Here is a 13651-nt window from a genome sequence, read left to right on the forward strand (position 1 = left end):
ACAAAGTAATTACCAGAAAGTATTATCAGTACCCTCCAAGTGTTCTTTAAGAATTTTAACAAACTTATGCATATCAAGTTCTTACCCTAATGCCTAGTGCATAGTAAGTACTCAAAAATGTTACCGTTAACAATATTAGCAGTAATTGTTATTAGTAGTATTTTAATAATGGTGTTGGGTGTTAAAGCTGATGTCTCTCTTCACCTATTTTGTACAGGCTCCCACTCAGTGGATTTAAAGTGTATTTATACAAAAAAGAGAAAAATTCAACAAACTAGTATTAAAGATTAATGTTAGCGTGTGCCTGGGTGGCTCAGTCAGTTGAGCATCTGACTCCTGATTTCAGTTCAGGTCATGATCTCACAGCTCATGAGATTGTGCCCTGTGTAGGAGCCTACTTGGGATTCTCCTCTCTGCCCCTCCCTCCCTCCCTCATTCTCTGTCTCTCTCAAAATAAATAAATGAACTTAAAAAAAAAAAGCATTAACTTTAGGACTTCAATAAGACACAGAAATTAGAAGCCCATTTTTCTGGTTTAAAAAGGGTTCATTTTCACCATCTTTCCTAAAGTAGGTGCCATTTCTAGACATTTGTAGCTACCAGATGGCTTCAAGTGAAAATTCCTCAATTCCCCGTGTTTTTTCTAGCACCTTTATCATCATTATCCTGCTTCTCATTGTCCAAGTCTCGTATTTGTAGCATGCATTTTCGGATCTAGTACCCTGAGGCACAGGTGAAGAATTCCTCTTGGACTGGATAGAGACGAGCTCTTTGAAAAGTCTTTCTTATCCAAAATTGCCCAAACCAAGAGTTTTCCCCTCACTTAATTATAGTCTGTTTCTCCCTCCAGTGGATAAGCTGGATGTTCCCTAAGCTCACAGATCCAATGATGCGGAATTATATAACTTCCAAAAAGGGAAATATTTTTCTCTTAGAGGTAACTGGTATAAACTATAGAAGCAGCTGCTTGGGAAGACCAAGATGTCAGGACTCCAGGAATGGGATGAGACGGGATGGGAAGGGATGGGATCATATGGAATACAATACAATAGAATTAGAAGAAAGCAGGCTGGCAGGTGATGGTGAAGCAGATGGTTTCTGACCAGAAGAAATTAATAAAAATTAGAAGAGGGGAAGAGGCTCACTGTTGAGAAGTACACTATCTTTTCTCTTTAAAGAGGATCTTCATAGGCATTATAGCCTTTATGAAACATAATGAAATGTTGTATTGCTTCAATTAGTTCCTCTGTTTTCTAATAGCATGATAAGATCACTTTCTCTTTTTTTAATTTTTTTAATGTTTATTTTTGAGAGAGAGAGAGAGAGAGAGACAGAACATGGGTGGGGGAGGAGCAGAGAGAGAGGGAGACACAGATACCGGAGCAGGCTCCAAGCTCCGAGCCATCAGCACAGAACCCGACGCCAGGCTTGAACCCAAGAACTGTGAGATCATGACCTCAGCCAAAGTTGGACACCCAACCAACTGAGCCACCCAGGTGCCAAGTTCACTTTCAAAAAAAAGAAATAGATTAGCCTATGAAAAATCTGGATAAAGAATGAAGCCACTTCGGAAGCATGTAATTATTTAACAATAACCCAGGTACTTTAGGCCAGGGTGCCTCTAACACGAAGAATTTGCATCTAAAAACATCTACCGGAAGCAGTGGTTGATGGCTTGTAGGTAATATTTACCCAGCTAACCTTTCTTTGCCCTTAACCATTTATTTTTCACTTCTGATTAACCTGATAACTTTGAAAGATAAGAACTCTGAGCATTATATTTTCAGGTGAGTGGGTAACTGGGTAGGGAACACTTCATTCAAGCAATACAGATAACTAAGTAAAAACAACATATGTACTAAAGATCTACCCAAGAATAGAGTTTACATGAAAATGTCATATATACATTTGGGAAAATATATATATTTTTAAGCACCACTTGTGTAGCACATTGGAGAAATTAGAAAATGCGTCTTATCGTTTAAAGATTCTAAAGTTACATCATTTAAAAAAAGTATAGGGGCCCCTGGGTGGCTAAGTTGGTTAGGTGTGCTACTCCGTGCAGGTCATGATCTCATGTTTTGTGAGTTTGAGCCCCAGATTATGGTCTGCGCTAACAGTGTGGAGTCTGCTTGAGATTCTCTCTCTTTCTTTCTCTATTCCTCCCCTGCTTGTGCTCTCTCCCTCTCCCTCCCTCCCTCCTTCCCTCTCTCTCTCTCTCTCAAAATAAATACATAAACTTAAAAAATAAAAACAAAGGGGTGCCTGGGTGGCTCAGTTGGTCGGGCATCTGACTTTGGCTCAGATCATGATCTCGTGGTCCATGAGTTCAAGCCCCCCCCCCCCCCACCATGGGGCTCTGTGCTGACAGCTTAGAGCCTGGAGCCTGCTTCGGATTCTGTGTCTCCCTCTCTCTGTCTGCCCCTCCCCTGCTCACGCTCTTTCTCTCTCAAAAATAAATAAACATTTAAAAGTAAATAAAAATAAAAATGCATAATACATCGGCCTCCTGGTCAACCGTTTCCAAATAGTGTGCAATTTAGTGTACAGGAATACAAAGATGAATGTGTCACTGATTTACCTAACTTATACATGTTTCAGAGTGTGACCATCCAAAGTCAAAACAGATTCACAGTTCTGAAATCCCATTTCCCTTGCTCAGTGAAAACGCTTTTCTGTCTTCAATAAAAGCAGGTTGTTTTAAATAATAGGATCAAAGTTAAAATTTCAATGGCGGAGCTTTAGAAATATATCTGTGAAGAGTTTAATCTTGTTTGGAAATGTTAATGGTGAAACAATTTCCCAAAGATGCAGAAAAAAAAATCACTTTCGGTGTCTTGTTTTTTTTTTTTTAATTAGACCTAGTAAAATATCTACACATTTATACACACATCTATCAACAAATATATAAATTACACACTGAGATATATTAAACCACGATCTTATTGGTCTACAATCTACATAAGGCAACTTTATTCTATATGAAGCATTACTAAAAAAAACAAAGATGTTTGAAAAATCAAGAACAAGTTGGCCTTAGTCAACTTGTATGTGATGTTACAAATTCACATGAGCACAGAACATTATAGTCAATAAAGCACCAACTAGGAGGTAGAGGACAACCAAAAAGGTCAAGAAGTATCATTTTAATGTTTATTTACTTTGAGAGAGAAGGAAGGTGCCCATTTGGGGGAGGGGCAGAGAGAGAGGGAGACAGAGAATTCCAAGCAGGTCTGCACTATTAGCACAGAGCCCTACATGGGACTCAATCCCACAAACCATGAGATCATGACCTGAGCCAAAATCAAGGGTTGGAAGCTCAACCCAGTGAGCCACCCAGGCACCCCAATATAAAACTTCATTAAAACAATTTTTTTTCATGTTTAGTTATTTTTGAAAGAGAAAGAGAGAGACAGAGTGTGAGCGGGAGAGGGGAAGAGAGAGAGTGCACAGAATCTAAAGCAGGCTCCAGGCTCTGAGCTGGCAGCAAAAAGCCCACCCCAGGGCTCAAACCCAAGAATTGTGAGACTGAGCCGAAGTCAGAAGCTTAACCAACTGAGCCACTCAGGCACCACAAAACTTCATTTTTTAATATAGAGACACTAAGAAGTTTTAATAACAGCGGGAAAAAAATTAATATGAGTTAAAGACGATGAAAGAAAAGACATATTTGTACAATGATACTTAAATAAAAGTTCCTGATTTCCTCTCTAAAGGGAAAATTGGATAATATCCATTAAAATGAAAACGAATACACATTCTTTATGATTCAGAAATTCCACTTCTGTTATATCTTCTAAAGCAGCACTTGCTCATGGGTTTAAGGTGATGTGAGTACAAATGCTCATTGCAGCATTCTCTTTAATTGAAAGAAAAAACTTGACTTACACAATGTATCCCACCAGGAGTAATAGTCACTGTCAATTTGCTGACAACATCCTTATTTTATTTTGGGAAATCTCTTGCACAAATCCTAATGGTTGGGATCACGTCAAGTTACACTCCTTATTCAAATCCTTTTACCTTTGCTTTTGAGCAGAGTAACAAAAGCTGAAAAAAAATTAAAAAGTAGAGATCATTGACTCCAAAAATGTCCTCTCTGAAGACTGCCAAAGGTTTTGGCTGCCTCAACCCTGAGGGATGTACAAATTCTGCTCTTGGTGAGTCTGGTTTGCAAGGTTTCCAACAAATTATTCAAATAAATGCTCTTTCCTAAACTGCACAAATGTGATTGCAATCTTGGATGATATATCCCTGATACAAGAATGATGTGAAAAAAAAATAGCCTTTCAATATACCAGCAAGATATAATTTATATGGATCCTTTCTTAATGAAATAAAATGGATTTAAAAAACTACCTAGTGTTAAAGCTAACAAGTATATGAAAAAACCAGACGAGTAAAATTATAAAACTTTACATAAGCACATAAAGTAAGACTTAATCATCCAAAGTGACACACTATATTTCTGTATGAAAATATGAAATATGATAAAATGCCCATTTCTATAAAATAATGCTTAATATTGATGTAAGTCCAAGTGAAATTTCAATAAATTTTAATTAAATAGGCTAGGCTTATTTTAAAGGTATATGGGAAAATATGTGTGATACTAGAGCTAAAAATATTCTTAAAAGGACAATTACAGGGTATTTGAAAGGCAATGTATTAATACATATATAAAGTCTGAGAAATTTTAAGAGTGATTTTGTTGGAAAAATGTGTAAATATATTAATGGAAAACAATGGAAGCTCAATGAGCAGACTCATGAATTCACGAAATTGATTTCGTGATACTTGTACCATTGAAAGGTAACAAAATAAGGAGTTTCAATAAAGAGTTTTGGAAATTTTGGGGGGAAATAAAGTTACATGGCTATCAAAAACCATGCCCCAAATGAATTCCAGGTATAATAAATTCCGTAATATAATTTTAGAAATAAAAAAAAAATATTATAGGTAAGACATGAATCACTGGGTTCTACTCCTGAACCCAAGACTCTACTGTATGTTAACTAACTTGAATTTAAGTTAAAAAAAAATACTTTTAAATGAGAAGCATTTTTATTATCTTTTTTTTCAATATATGAAATGCATTGTCAAATTGGTTTCCATACAACACCCAGTGCTCATCCCAAAAGGTGCCCTCCTCAATACCCATCACCCACCCTCCCCTCCCTCCCACCCCCCATCAACCCTCAGTTTGTTCTCAGTTTTTAACAGTCTCTTATGCTTTGGCTCTCTTCCACTCTAACCTCCTTTTTTTTTTTTTTCCTTCCCCTCCCCCATGGGTTTCTGTTAAGTTTCTCAGGATCCACATAAGAGTGAAAACATATTATCTTGATTTGAAAGCACCTTTCTACCAAAGACCCAAAAAGGAAACAAATAAACAGTGGCAACTAAAGCAAAACAAAAAACTCAGAACCCGCAAAGGAAAACATTGATGTTCATTTTGTGAATGATGAACATTTTTGACTAATGAACATCAGTGTTCATTTTTTCTATGTAAAAGCTTACAAATTATTTCAAAATAAAATTCCCACCATAAGCAAAATAAAGGAAGAAAAATCTTGAAAGATAGGCTAGAAACAGATTGAGGAAGGGATTGATGGCCAGGCTAAACACGGTGAATTTTCATCTGTGAGCAAATGGGAACCATAAAAGGTTTTTGACAAGGAGAGTAGAATGATCCAAGATGCCTCTTAACAATGGGATTTGTTCAGCCATATAAAGGATGAATTAGAACCGCAGTGGCTGGCTGGGTAGGGAGGAGAATGCTGTGCCCACAGCTGTTCAGTTTGGAGTCAAAAAGATCAATTATGAAGCAGTTACAATAATCCAGGCAAGAGATAACAAAGACCATTTTGGTAACTATGGAAAGGAGAAGCATGTCTGAGAATCTGAAAAGTGTAGGAGATGTGAGAGAACTAAGACTTATTTACTTACCAAATGTACATTTTTTAAAAAATTTTTTAAATGTTTATTTACTTTTGAGAGAGAGAATGACAAGGTGTGAGTGGGGGAGGGGCAGAGAGGGGGAGACAGAGAATCCGAAGCAGGCTTCAGTCTCTGAGCTGTCAGCACAAAGCCCAACATGGAACCCACGAGCCATGAGATCATGACCTAGGCCAAAGTCGGATGCTTAACTGACTGAGCCACCCAACATGTATTGTTATCAGCAATCTAATTTGTCCAGGGACACACAAAACACAGAGCTAAACCTGACCTGATGCCAACCCCATGTTTTGGTTGTTTTTTTTAAATCCCTCTATAAATTGCAAGTTGCCTCAAAATAACCTACCCTTAGGCTAGGTGTGGCCACTCTTGGTCCAAACAAAAGATTTTCAGGGTCAGAGCATGAGACAGAAGTGACTGTGGGTGGGGTACGGGCAGGAAAGGATTAATTCAGCAGGTTGGGTTGTTCTAAGTCAGCACCTTCCAAAGGCTTGTATTTAAGATAGGTCCCTCACCAGCAACTGGAGATAACCTTGGAACACTCTGTTGCATAAAAGTGTTTCTTGTAGGCCTCAGGCCTTAGGCCATGCAGCACCATTTTGATCAGATGATTTATGACAAAGACCTTTTTTCACAAGTGGGGGGGCTGGACACTGGATAGGTAAGATCAGAAACATGGGTGCTGTTGCATGTGGATGTCAATGACCCTCAGTAAAAACCTTGGACAACTAAGACTTGAGTGAAATTCCCTGGTTGGGAAGATTATTCCCTTGGTTGCAAGGGTTATCCCGCATTGTTGTTGGGGCAGTGAAGCAAGTTGCCCTGCAGTTCCATTGGGAGGGACTACGTGGGAGGTTGTGCCTGGTTTCTCTTGGACTTCTCTCCCCTTGTGCCTTTTCCCTTTGCCAATTTAACACCGTGATCTTTCTTTGTAATACACTGTAATGGTGAGGGCAACAGCTTTGCTGAGTCCTGTCTTTTCAGCAAAACGTTGAGCCTAAGGGTGGCCTGGGAGACCTTGATACATGGCAGTTGCCCTACGAAGGATTACAGTCTGGTAAATATTATTTTTTGTAGGATGACTAGTGAAGGAAACTGAGGAGCAATCAGATAGAGATGGAAAAAATAGAAGAGTACATTGTTTTGGAGAACAAAGGGCAGATGGATCGATGGATGGGGGGAAAAAAAAAGGACAGAAGAGGATGTTCCACGTGGATAAAAAATGAAATTCGGGGCACCCAACTGGCTCAGTCAGTGGAGCATACAACTCTTGATCTTGGAGTTGTGGGTTTGAGCCCCACAATGGGTGTAGAGATTACTTAAAAAATAAAATCTTGAAAAAAAAAAAAAGAGTGAAATTAACCTGCATGAGGGTATGTGAAAATCAGTGCTAACCATGAAGGAGTTTCAATGGAATGAGGAAGACGACTTGTGAAGGGGTCTAATAGTCAAGGAGATTATGAGTAAATAAGACTTTAGTGTAGACTATTCACACAAGATAGGGGGACAAGGAGAAAAGGCCAGAGTTAGACTCAGTCATAGGGATATGTTTTGCTTATTTGTTTTTAATAAGATGTTTACAGGACATGTGACTTCAATCACAAAACTTAAATTCAATTTCTGCTTCATCACTTATTTTTTATGTAATTAACATGTGTCCCATAATTTCTCTGGGCCCCAGTTAGCTCATCTTTAATGAAAGTGGCTAATCCGATTTATATTTGCTTTCCCATGGGGTTATTGTGAGGATCAAATGGTAAGTTTTTAATGAGAATGTTTTGGAAAAGTCTAAAAGACTAAATACTTATAGTGCATTATTTTTATCTCCATTTTACACATACACAGGAAATATCATTAAGCAAAATGATTTTAAAAGGGATCAAAAATACCCTTATTTTCTCATTTTTGTTAATGGGTATTTGATGAGTACATGGAGTAGTGTATAAAAAAATATATCACTGTGGGGTACAGCTCTACCATTGTTTATAAATTCCTAGACTTACTGAAGGAACATCGCATCACTGAGCTTTCTCATCTCATATTATTATATTAATAAACAAAGAATAATTGTAAGTTAGGTTGGAAATGAATGTCAAATATCACCCTCCTGTGTGTGGAGAGATACTGTCTAACCATCTAGGAAGAATGCTATATACCAGATAACAAGAGTAATTTGAATTTTTCATTTTCTAAAAAACTGGAATGATTATAATTTCATTTGCCCTGTTGATCAATGCATTTATCATATAAACTAAATCATGATATTAAAAATCATTATGTTGCATATGAAATTTTCAAACATATACCAAGTTTAAATACCATTTTTTTTTTGTCTGAAAAGAAAGCAGTTAACCTAGGTAACAGGTGAGTTTAAATTTTTATGACAGGGATGCCTGGATGGCTCAGTCCATTAAACACCCGACTTTGACTCAGGTCATGATCTCATGGTTCATAGGTTCGAGCCCCTCACCAGGGTCCGTGCTGACAGCTTGGAGCCAGGAGCCTGTTTCAGATTCTGGGTGTGTGTGTCTCTCCCTCTCTGCCCTTCCTCCGCTTGTGTTCTGTTTCTTTCTCAAAAATAAAAATAAAACCTTAAAAAATTTTTTTAATCTTCAAAATTTAATGATAAAGCCCTTTCTCACAGCTCTATGACAGAAGTCAGGGTCCCAGAAACATGAATTCTGTCACCTTCTGATCTATGGAGGAGAACATTACAATCAAGAGAAGAGAGATTATTGGGGTGCCTGGGTGGCGCAGTGGACTAAGTGTCCAACTCCTAGTTTCAGCTCAAGTGAGTTGGAGCCCCGCATCAGGCTCTGCACGGCTTGTGCCAAGCCTGCTTGGGTTCTTTCTCTTTCCCTCTCTGCCCCTCCCTGCCCTCTCTCTCTCTCTCTCTCTCTCTCTCTCTCTCTCTCCATAAATTAACAAATAAACTTAAAAATTTAGAACAGAGATTATTTCAATCAGGATCTACCATCTGAGCTCCAGGAGAACACGGCTGTTAACACACCAAAGTAGGTTCCTCAGAAGCAGCTTTATGAAACAAATTGGTCAGTTTTAAGCTGGCATCATTTAAAGGGAGCTCCTCTTTGGTTTTCAAGTACCAGTGAAAATGTCACCCTCCTGAAGTATCTTATATCTGCCTTGTTGTGGCTAATAGGGAAGATGTTGAGAGTGAGTCCTCTAACAGGTATACAGAAAAAAAAACAATAAACAGGATTAGGGGCAGAAGAAAGATGGTGAACGTAACTGTGTAACCATGCTGTTACTGTGCTTCCTCCTCTGGACATTCTGATACAATCTTTTTTTTTTTTTTTAATGTTTATTTTTGAGAGATGGAGAGACAGAGCACCAGCAGGGGAGGGGCAGAGAGGGGGAGACACAGAATCCGAAACAGGCTCCAGGCTCTGACCTGTCAGCACAGAGCTTGACATGGGGCTCCAACTCACGAGTGAGCCATGAGGTCATGACCCGAGCCCAAGTCAGACGCTTAACCTTAACCGCTTAACCCGCTGAGCCACCCAGGGGCCCCCATTCTGACAGTCTTAAAGTTAAGTAACCTTTAAAGAGATAAGAGTTAAAAAGACATGTTCAGAATAACAGAAAGGAGAACTGTCAATATCTGTGGCTTCAAAAGCCCATTATGGCTCAAGAATAAACACAAGGTCAAAACATATAGCTTTTGACTGGCTCCTGTGGGCTGTAAGAAACATTTCCTCACTGAGAAAACAATTACTGAGCACTTTTAAAAATTTCTTCCTAGGTCCTAAAAAGTGCTGTGTACAAACATACATGAAAAGAACACCCATCTTTTTAAAATATAGGGACAGTTGCATGAAAAAATACTCAACATCACTCATCCTCAGGGAAACACAAATCAAAGCCACAATGAGATACCACCTCACACCTGTCAGAATGGCTAAAACTAACAACTCAGGCGACGGCAGATGTTGGCGAGGATGCAGAGAGAGAGGATCTCTTTCGCATTGTTGGTGGGAATGCAAACTGGTGCAGCCACTCTGGAAAACAGTACGGAGGTTCCTCAAAAAATTAAAAATAGAACTACCCTACCACCCAGCAATTGCACTATTAGGCATTTATCTGTGGGATACAGGTGTGCTGTTTCAAAGGGGCACATGCACGCCAACGTTGATAGGAGCACTATCGACAGTAGCCAAAGTATGGAAAGAGCCCAAATGTCTATTGATAGATGAATGGATAAAGAGGATGTGGTGTGTATATCCACTGGAGTATTACTCGGCAATCAAAAAGAAGGCAATCTTGCCACTTGTAACTACGTGGATGGAACTGGAGGGTATTATGCTACGTGAGATTAGTCAGACAGAGAAAGACAAATATTATATGACTTTACTCATATGAAGACTTTAAATTACAAAACAGATGAACATAAGGGAAGCAAAAATAATGTAAAAACAGGGAGGGAACAAAGCATAAGACACTCTTAAATATAAGGAACAAACAGAGGGTTGCTGGAGGGGTTGTGGGAGGGGAGACAGGCTAAATGGGTAAGGGGCACTAAGAAATCTACTCCTGAAATCAATGTTGTACTATATGCTAATTTGGATGTAAATTATAATAAATAAATAAATAAATAAATAAATAAATAAATAAAAATATATGCACAGTTGCTTATTTAACATTAACAAATGATTGTTCAGTAACTGGGGCATAGATTAAATTTTGCTAGAGCTGAGGTACTTGGTTCATAGACTTGGTCTTTAGAATCATTCATTTCCAAAACTGTTCTTATCTATAATAAGGAAACAAGAGAGCCTGACAGTCAGATAATTTTGATTTTTTTTGTTTTAATTTTCAGGTATGTATTCATGGTATCTTCCAATGATCCCAAAGGCGAGAGGAGTTTCAAAAAAAACCAGCTTTTTAAATCCTGTTGGAGTTCTGACATAAACCAACTGCAGACAGTAAGGTAAATACACAACATCTGCCTATAGTTTACTGCGTGCAGGTAACTGCTAGCATGTTCATGAACAATTACTACATTGGTGACAACTCATAAGTGTTTTCTTGCTATTCTAAAGTTTTGTTTTATTTTTGAGAGAGAGCATGCGCATGTGCACAGAGCACGCACACACACACACACACACACACACACACAAGTGGGGGAAGGGGAGAAAGAGAGGGGAACAAAGGATCTGAAGCAGGCTCCATGCCAACAGCAGTGAGCCAGATGCGGGGCTGAAACCCATGAACCAGGAGATCATGACCTGAGCTGGTCAGACACACAACCGACTGAGCCACTCAAGATCCCTATTTTAAAACTCACATCTCTAGTTTAAACCTATTTCTTCTACCCCCTCTTTCGACTCTCCCTCCCTGCCTTCTTTCCATCTATCCACCTGTCCAAATAGGAAGGTGGAAATGTACCAACTGAGAAAATTTTATGTTACTGACATACTGACAATAAAATTGCTAACTGCTACCTGCTAACCTACTGGTGTGGTTAAATAACCACTGAGAAATTGCGTTTTGATTTTTTGTTTTTTGTTTTTGCTTGTTTTTTGTTTTTGTTTTGCTTTTTGTAAAATAGTAGGCCAAACAAATTGGTAAAACCTGTCAATTAAATACATATTTGGATTGTCTTTTTAAAGGCATGAGTTTATTTGTAAATGGTCCTCACGATTCTAGTCAACTAATGAAGATTAGTACATGGTCTAAACCATGCTTTCAAAAATTTCGGGCACTTATTATTTATTTCTGATAAGATATCCTCTCAATCTCTAAGTATTGTCTCTCAATGGCGCCTGGGCAGCTCAGTTGGTTAAGCGTCCGACTTCGGCTCAGGTCATGATCTCACTGTTCGTGAGTTCAAGCCCCGCATCAGGCTCTGTGCTGACAGCTCAGAGCCTGGAGCCTGCTTCAGATTCTGTGTCTCCCTCTGTCCCTGCTCCTCCCCTGCTCACACTCTGTCTCTCTCTCAAAAATCAATAAATGTTAAAAAATAAATAAATATTGTCTCTCAGTTTATGAATATCTCTACGTTCCTCTCAAAACCTAAATTACTGTGTGCATAAGGAGAGGAAGAGCAACACAAATACACAGAGATGATTGGATTTTGAAGTCTGTAATTATTTTCTTACCATCCCCTTCACCACCCCCCACCAGAATCAATATGCTGAAAAGCGTATTGTGAGTTTCTTATTAGCCAATTAAGTCAGACTAGCTTTCTCCTCCTCAGAACCACTGCTTTCTAGAAGATACAAGAATTGCATACTCGGTCATCTCATCCAAGCACTGGACAAAGTATTACTAAGGAAATCCTGTGTTAAAGGCCAACTACCCAAAAATATCAAAGACAAAGCTATGCCCAATCATCACAGGTTCCAGGAAATCCTTGCTGTTTTTCCATCTTAACAGCATTCCCATTCATGCCTGAAGAGATGGAATAATAAAATTTATTTGATCATAACTGATACAATGAAGTGTCTTAGCACATGTACTGAGGATCCCCAGACAGCGTCCAAAATGTACTATGACCTTACAGAGTAACAGAGTGGCCTCAGAGCCACTAGCCAGACAGGGACTACATTTCCCAGCTGGCTTTGCAGTTGGTGTAGTCATGTGACTAGTTTTCATCCCTGGAATGGGGTGCAGAAGGAGTTTGTACCGCTTCTGGGCTGAAACCTTTTAAAAGGGCTTCTTCAACTGCCTTAACCTGCTTTTCTCCCCTTTGCTCCCTGGAATGTTGACAGGAAGAGTGACCTCAGGGGCACCTGGGTGGCTCAGTCAGTTAAGCATCTGACTTCAGCATCAGGTCATGATTTCACAGTTCTTGAGTTCGAGCCCTGCATTGGGCTCTGTGCTAATAGCTCAGAGCCTGGGGCCTGTTTCAGATTCTGTGTCTCCCTCTCTCTCTCTCTGCTCCTACCCCACTCACTCTCTGTCTCTCTTTCAAAAATAAATAAACATTAAAAATAAAAAAGAAGGAGGAGGGGGAGGGGGAGGGGGAGTGACTCAGAAGGAGATCCACTGAAGATGACAGAGTCAATTTCGGTGTGGACTCCTGAATAACTGAGGAGAATGGTTCTACCTATCATACCACAATGGATGATAACCTAAGAGAGAAATCAACCAAGTCACTTAAAGTTTCAGGTCTTTTTGTTAAAGCAACTAGCATTGCATGTTGCTTCAAGCAAGTGGATTGTGTAAAAGAATCCATCAACACCGACAACACCTAATGCTGATGAGGGATTCTCATACATTGCTGGTGGGAATGCAAAGCAGTACAGTAACTTTGAAAAAGGTATTTTTTTTTTTTAATTTTGAGAGAGACAAATTGCAAGTGTTAGTGCAGAGGTTACTGCACTGGGTTACTGCACTGTTAGTAAAGAGCCCAAGGTGGGACTCAAACCCACAAAACTGTGAGATCATGACCTGATCTAAATCAAGAATCAGGTGCTGAGCCAACTGAGCCACCCAGGTGCCCTGGTACAGAGACTATGGAGGGCAGTTTGTCAGTGTCTTACAAAACTAAATATACTCTTACCCTACAAACTAGCAATAGCTCTCTTTTCTATTTGCCCAAATGAGTTGAAAACTTATACCCACACAAAAACCTGCACATGGATGTTTATAGCAGCCTTAGTCATAAAGGTCAAAACTTACGTAGTTAACATTAATATAACCAGGATTGCTCATCAGCTGTAAGAAATGTACC

Source organism: Prionailurus viverrinus, chromosome A1 (assembly GCF_022837055.1).
Source record: "Prionailurus viverrinus isolate Anna chromosome A1, UM_Priviv_1.0, whole genome shotgun sequence".
In the NCBI taxonomy this organism is placed as follows: Eukaryota; Metazoa; Chordata; class Mammalia; order Carnivora; family Felidae; genus Prionailurus; species Prionailurus viverrinus.